Here is a 7,706-nt window from a genome sequence, read left to right on the forward strand (position 1 = left end):
CTTAGTTCAAACACAATGCCACTTGTAAATGTAATTTATGTTTGGCTAGGATTAGATGCGTGTGATGTTAGGAATAAACGTAATCTTAATTGGACTCTAGTGATCCAATAAGAATAAGTATTTGAATTGGAACTCTTATCACATCTTGTTTGTTTTATAAGATAAGAGTCAACAAAAAGTCCTAAGTATGTTTAGAGTCTAAGCATCAATTGAAGAGATAAGGACGCAAGTTGTATTGAAAAAACTAAAGTTGATATGAACTTGATGCAATCTAGAAGGATAATCCAGTTCGACGTGTTCGCAAGTTGTTTGAAACGTATCTAACTGGGATACTGGATAAACCTATCAGCTGAGTCCTTCTCCTAGTCAATGACAGCATTACATATCTACAAAGGAGTCAGCTGAAGGTTTAGTCTCAAGACTTGAACTACACATATTTACATTGATCGAAAGCTTGAGGATCTAGGTAGAACTTCAAGAGATCCTACAAAGGAAAATTCTGAAGGATTTTTTCCAAGAAGCTCAATTCGTGGAATTGAGGGGGAGCATATTCCAAGGGGGAGTTGTTCTATTATAGATTCAACCACTAGAGGTTCCAATAGGAAAGGCAATAGTTGAAGAGTGTCATCGGTTCTGACTACCTACTGCGGTAGAAGACAAGCAGATCGAATGTCTTGAGTAAATGCGTATAGTTATAAAGGTTTTTTAAACGGTTTACTTGTAGTTCTCACAATCAATGAATTAACTTTCTTGGTTTTGGTTGTCCCATAGGGTTTTATTTTTGAAAAGTTCTTCAGAGAGCTTCCCTTCGTAACTAAATAAGTATGTTAACGTTATTAAGATACATTGGTTACTAATTGATACAAACAACTTAATAGAGTGTTAATGTGTAGAACTAGGGGTACTTGGGTAATTTCACCACTCACAAAAAAAATTCAATAGAATACACTCTCTTATTTGCAACAATCACTATGGATGTTCACACCTTATAAAATCATCAATGTCAAAGTTCATGTGAGTGTGTGAGTGAGCAAACTTATATAAGGTAGCAACTCTTTATTTTTATTTTTTATTTTTTCTCTTCAATATATTTTTATAATATTATCTATGAGTATTTTCTCCTTATAGATGATCCCAAGAGATTGTCCCTCACATCAAAAGTCAAACTTTATGCTAGGGCCTAGATACATGAGCATCTCCTTCCAAACACTAGTTTGCACAACCCCCTTTTTTTATGCCCATTTTTGTTGCTCATCTTTTTCCACAATAATTAGAGCAACGATTCTTTCTATAAGGACTTAAGGAGATAGATCCGTGTATGGTGTTAATCTTTCTTCGCAATGATTTAACACCGACTTTTTGTATATAGATCAATTATTTGTGTTTGGCAATGGGAGATCTCTTTATTGTTTTACTAGGTTCAACTAGTATTAGTCAATTCAATGCATGAACTCTCTCTATGATGAGCATCTCATTAAACAATATAAATTTTAATTATTATATGCATACATATAAGTTCCTCACAGTGCTTTGTAAATTAACTCTACCAAGATAATCCGTAGGGTTAGTATGCACAAAGTGAATTGCACAAAGTAGAGATATGCATAGGTTCAAGAATTTATTAAGTGAGAACACAAGTGCTCAAACTTTTACATATCATACATGCACTTTCCTTAAAAAAAAAACTTAGAACTAAACCAAAACAAAATCTTATATATATATATATATGTCTTTTTATTCAAAAACTGAAAAATAGAAACATACGCAAAATAGAACAAAAAATAATAACATGGATGTCCTAGACTAATGATATGCAATGAATGCAAGAATATGAAAAATTTCCTATCAATTAATGTGACATGATATCTTCTTTGACCACCCTCTTTGTTTTAAATTTTGGCCTATTGTTTTCATCAACATCACTTTATATGATCTTTTCTGTATTTTGAAAGTAAAAATCTGCTAGTTCACCAAGTTTGAGACTTAAGAAGTTGATTTGTTGACTCATATCACAAAATTAATTCTATAGACTCTTCCCTTTCCTTTTTGGGTTTCGTTCATCTTCAAATCTCTGCACTTTATTCAAGTTAAAGCAGTATGGCCTTATATGACCAACAACACTACAATGATGACAAATAGGGATAAACTTACCTCGAATCATTCTTTTTGAGATTGATTTTCAACGAGGCTTTCCAAAAATATTTGACTTTGAAGCGACTTCTTTTGGATCATCCATAACTTGGTTTCCTTTAACAAAGACAATACCCTTAGAGGTAATAGCAGCGGATGATGACGTTGTAGGATCTTTGTCTCGGGAAGTTGTGTATCCTAGGCCAAACCTATCACAACTCGACTTCTAAAAACTCAAAATCTCATCTAATTTCTGTGTTGCTATTTTTTGTTTGCACTTCTAAAACTTTTCCAATTTTTTTTCTAGTGCAGTCTTTTGATCTTTTAATCTTGATACTTCAACACCAGAAATTTTTAATGACTCAAAGAAATTGTTTTTCTCATTCTCCACAGCAGTAAATCTATTGTACAGCCTCTTGTTGAGTTTCTTTAATTTGATCACCTCTTCACACACATCATTGTATGCTTCCTGTAAACTTAATTCTTGGTCAGCATCAACAAGTGATACATACGATCACTGTAATCACAACCTGATTGAGCTAAAATATTACATATTTTATACATTTAGAACCAATATATTTTATTTATTTCATTACATTATGATTGATTTTAGATTAAAAAAGATGTTTAAGATGAATAAATCTTAGTTGTGATTTAAATTAGTTGACAACATAATTTATGCTTAATTTTATAACTTGTGATTTAATTGAACAATGTTTATTCACGTGCACAATATATTTTTTATATTATATTCTTTTTTTCATTTTATTTCTTTTCTAATTTCTATTTTTTATAGGCCAAGAAATGAAAATCATTAAAAATAAAAAAAAAATAACTCACGCCAGAGGGGCTTTTTCTTTTGGAGTTGACACAAGCATGGCTTAAAGAGGCTTTTGAGATTTACATGCGGGCCAGAATTCTGATGGTAGACTCAACACAAAAAAATAAAAAAATAAAAAAAAAATAAAAACTAAAAAAAGAGAAGTTCAACTGAGAGACAGAACCAAAAAAAAGGAATTCATTTCATTTTAGGCTTGACCGCACGGATTGTATTGGAGAGGCATTCATTCACACATATATAGGGGACCCATAGGAGGTTTTGGGAATTCATTCTTTTTGTTTTGAAAGAGTGGGCACACAGCACGAAATTATGGATTGGGACTTCAAAAAAGCAGAAAGTAACACAAAATAAAAAGGACTGATATTTTTGAGTTGGAAAAAAACACATTTTTTCTCTAGATTGAAGACACGCCTCACGGGACTTGGGGGGCATAATTCATTCTTCTCTTTTCATAAAGGAACTGCAATGTCGTTGAAGAGCTTCTTGAAAGGTCTAATTGCTGTTACAATCCAGCCTCCTCCAGTGCTTTCAATCTCCATCTCCATCTATTTGGTTTGTTCTTTTTATTTTCTACTTTTTATTTAATTTTAATTTGAAATTTACGGTGTATTTTTTATATTTTTGGCTCAAAAGTTTAGGCATTTTATTTGCTGTTTATTTTATTTTATATTAATTTTTTTTTGTTTCTTAATCTTCCATTAAATACGCATTACAATTACATTTTAGATTGATTAAAGGTTAATTCAGATTTAAATAAATTCAACTTTATTATTTAATTTTCAGATTAATTAAAATTATTTAGCGTAGTTGAGTCCTTAATTGTTAATTTCAATTTGTTAGTCTTTTACATTCCATTTCAACATTCAAAAATCTAAAAATATGAATCTAGTCTATGACTAGTGTCCTTTGTATTTTCATTGCACTCTTCCATTCATTGTACATACCACCACTTTTGTTTGTGAAACTTTTCACCATTTTATACGAATTTGAATTCAACTTTCCCTGATGAGACGATCTAGAAATTTTATTCCTAATTATTACACGACATCCTCCTGCACTTGGGATAGCATTTGTGCTACTCATTTTTTAGTGAGTCACAACCACTTTCATATGTTGTTAGTGCAATCTCAGGAAAATCATTCACAATTGTAGAAAAGGCTAAAAAATATTTTTCATCATCAGAAGATGAGCTTAAACTTTCAAAATCAAAACTGACACTCAGTGTGACATTCAATGCTTTTCCTTTACTTTTCTTGAAATTTGGACATTTAACTCTTATATAACCATATCCTAAGCATTCATGGCATTTTATTTTATCAATTTTTTCAGATTTTTCTTTATTCCATTTTTTAGAATAATTTTTTTTTGCAAAAAATTCTTTACCTCTTTTTTGCTTTCCACTAGACTTTTTATTAAATATGAATTTTCTAAACTTTCTTGCTCTCATATCTATATCTTCATTGTTAAAATTTTCTTCATCAGAAAAATCATTTTAATCCTCTTTTACTATTTTTAAAGCAATGGACTTACCTTTTCTTATTTGAGGAAGTAAAAATTCAAACATTTGTAAGAAACCGACCAGCTCTTCAACCATTATTGTATCCAAATCCTTACTTTCCTCAATGGCAATAACCTTAGGTCAAAATCTTTCAAGTAGAGATCTCAAAATCTTCCTCATGACCCTGGAGTCCTCCACCTTCTCATCAAGATTAAACCTAGAATTTACAATATCATTCAGTTTAGCATAAAAATCATTAAAACTCTCATCTTCTAACATTTTAATCTCTTCAAATTTTGAGGTTACCATATGCAATTTTGAATTTTTTACTATTCTTATGCCTTCATGTGTAACATCTAAAATATCCCAAACTTCTTTAGTAATCTCACACATGCAAATTCTTTTAAATTTTTCAGGGGATACCGCCACAAAAATAGCCTTTAGTCCTTTGCTATTCCAATTGCAATTGCTAATTTCAGCTTTCGTCTAAGTATCTATAGATATCATGGGTTTAGTACATCCCCGTTCAATCGAATGCCATACACATTCGTCCAAAGACTTGAGGAAAGCCTTTATACGAACTTTCTAATAAGCATAATTTTTCCCATTGAAGTGTGGTGGAATATATATTGACGTTGACATGATCTACAAGGACACAAATCACACTTGGATGAGTGAACCACGCTCTTATGTTAACTGAAATTTCTAACGTACCCCTGTAAAACCACGAAATTGTATATCAATTTCCTTGAACAAATTGATTAAATCTCAATAGTATGATTATTAAATGAATCAAATACTTAAAATAAATAAACAAACTTGTATAACACAATGATTGGTTATGAATCGAAACTCTTAAAAAAACTCTTTAAAAGTAAAACCTTACGAGAATGCCAAACCCAGGAAAGTCAATCTTATTGTTTAAAAATCAATTACAAGTAATTCTCAATTACAAAACCTTTGTAACTTGACTCTATTTTCCAAACAAATGAGTCATTTGACTTCTACCGCAGTAGCAACTATATACTCTAGCGATCTTCAAACTATTGACTTCCCTCCTAAAACTCCAGTGGCTGAAATCCAATCAACGATCATTCACACTTGAAGCACAATCACACTTAAAGAGAGATCACAAATATAAAAATTCACTAAGGAATTTTCTTATCAAAATATGCACTAGAAAGTGCTCTAGAAAATATATAGATCTGAATTTCTGTAGATCCTAACCAATAGGATCTCTTAAATAAACAATCTGGAAAGAGTTCCAGTTGAAATAGGATTCTGCTAATGGATAAAATATATCACGAGGACATCTCTTGAAAAATTTCTGACATTTGGCGATAACTCTCCTCTGCAGTGACTGATTTCTATTCAACTTCTATCATGGATAAATGCAGATCATCGAGGACTCGATTTTTACCTCAATAACTTATTTAAACAACATCTAAGACTTCTAGATAAACTCAATATTATTTAGAGACAAATTAATAATTATTTTACATTCATTCAATAATTTCAAATATAATGATAAGATAAACCTTATCAGTTAGTCATCTAATACTACCCAACTTTTGCCTTTACAGTGTGATGACCCGCTTTTACGTGTATTTTCGCTGAAGGGTTGTTTTTAATTTAATTAATATATTGGTTTAATTATTTTAAATTATTGCGTTTTAAAATTGGTTTTTATTTGTTGGATGTTGTGTTTTATTTATTTATTCGTTTTACGGTTTTTAATCTCGTTCTCGGCGGATTTGTTTTGTTTTCCAGAGTGAGAATTGGACCTCATTTCTTTCCTACATCTTTTCTTTTCCCTATTTCCTTTTTCTCATTTTCTCTTTTCTTTCTTTTTCTTTTTTCTTTCTTTTTCTTTTTCTTCTTCCTTTTCTTCTTTTTTCTTTCTTCCCGCGCGTAACCCCCCCCGTTCGTCTCTCTCTCTCTCCTCTCCCGCGCCGGTTTCAGCTCAGCCCCGACCCACCGCCGTCCGGCCACCGTGGTCGACACCGCCCCCTCCTGTCAAACCCCCTCCTACCGGCGCACCACCCCACCAAACCACAGGCCCATCCGACCAGCCGTTTGGCCGGAAAACGCCCAACAAGCCCCACGGTTTTTGCCCTGATCCGCCGCCGTCGCTCCACCTCCGGCCACCACCTCTTCACCACTTCATCACCGGTTCCTTGCCATCCTAACCCACCCATTTCCGGCCTCTAATAGCCACCGGAACAACTCCCATGAGCTAGCTTTCCATTTTGGAAAATCCGGCCATCAACCACCATTTTCGCCACCACCCACTGCCAAACTTCACTTCCACTAGCTTCATAATCATCCTTAAACCATTCCCTATCAATCCCAAGCCTTGGTTTGTCCCCATTCAAAAGTGGGTATTTTACAACCCATGGCCACAGTGAATTTTCACTGTTACATTGCTTTCCTTCCGCCGTTTGCAACGCCGCAAGCTTTATAAAAATACCGTATAGCCCTGTAAGTATTTTCCAAACCCTACTTTTAGATTTAAATATATTTTGCTCTTTCAATAATTAATTGTTGTTGGTTGGCTGATTCCGGACTGAGTCCGAGGAGTTCGGGAGTCGGATGGATTGAGGACGGAGTGCTTAGTTTTGCTTGTTTGTGTTTGCTTGATTATTTGTGCTATGGGGCGTGAGTTGCATATTGTGTTTATGTGCATATTGTTTTAATCGGGAAAATCCCGTTTTATTGGCGTAAATGGTTTTGGGTGCGTGTGTCTCACGAGCCCTCTGGTCACTCGGGAGTGGATAAAACTGAGTGACATCCCCTGGGTTGTCGCAGGGCGACGACCGGATCGCACGATACGGTAACGCTGTCGTGTCGACTCCGTGGTCCCTAGAGTGGTGGGGACTAGAGGATGGCCTGGCCAGGTACGCGCGAGGCGCGAGTCTGGGCATCGCTCGTTTAGGTGTCACATGCGTAGTCGTTACCTGCGGTGTGGCACAGAGCCAGGGTATGCGGGTGATCCCTAGGGGAGATCATGGTGCATGCATAACCGGATTGTTTTTATGGTTTTCGGATGTGGGCCATTTTCTGGGAAAATGGCGATGCTTGGTTTCCGAGGTTTTTGATCCATTTTCTGGGAAAATGGTGGTTTGGGCCATTATCTGGGATAATGGCGAGGCTTGGTTTTAAGGATATGTTTTTGTGGGCCAAATGGGTTTTTGGCGTGCGTGTAAAAATCATGTTTTATGGCGCATGTGCATTGGT

This window comes from Carya illinoinensis, chromosome 1, assembly GCF_018687715.1.
Source record: "Carya illinoinensis cultivar Pawnee chromosome 1, C.illinoinensisPawnee_v1, whole genome shotgun sequence".
In the NCBI taxonomy this organism is placed as follows: domain Eukaryota; kingdom Viridiplantae; phylum Streptophyta; class Magnoliopsida; order Fagales; family Juglandaceae; genus Carya; species Carya illinoinensis.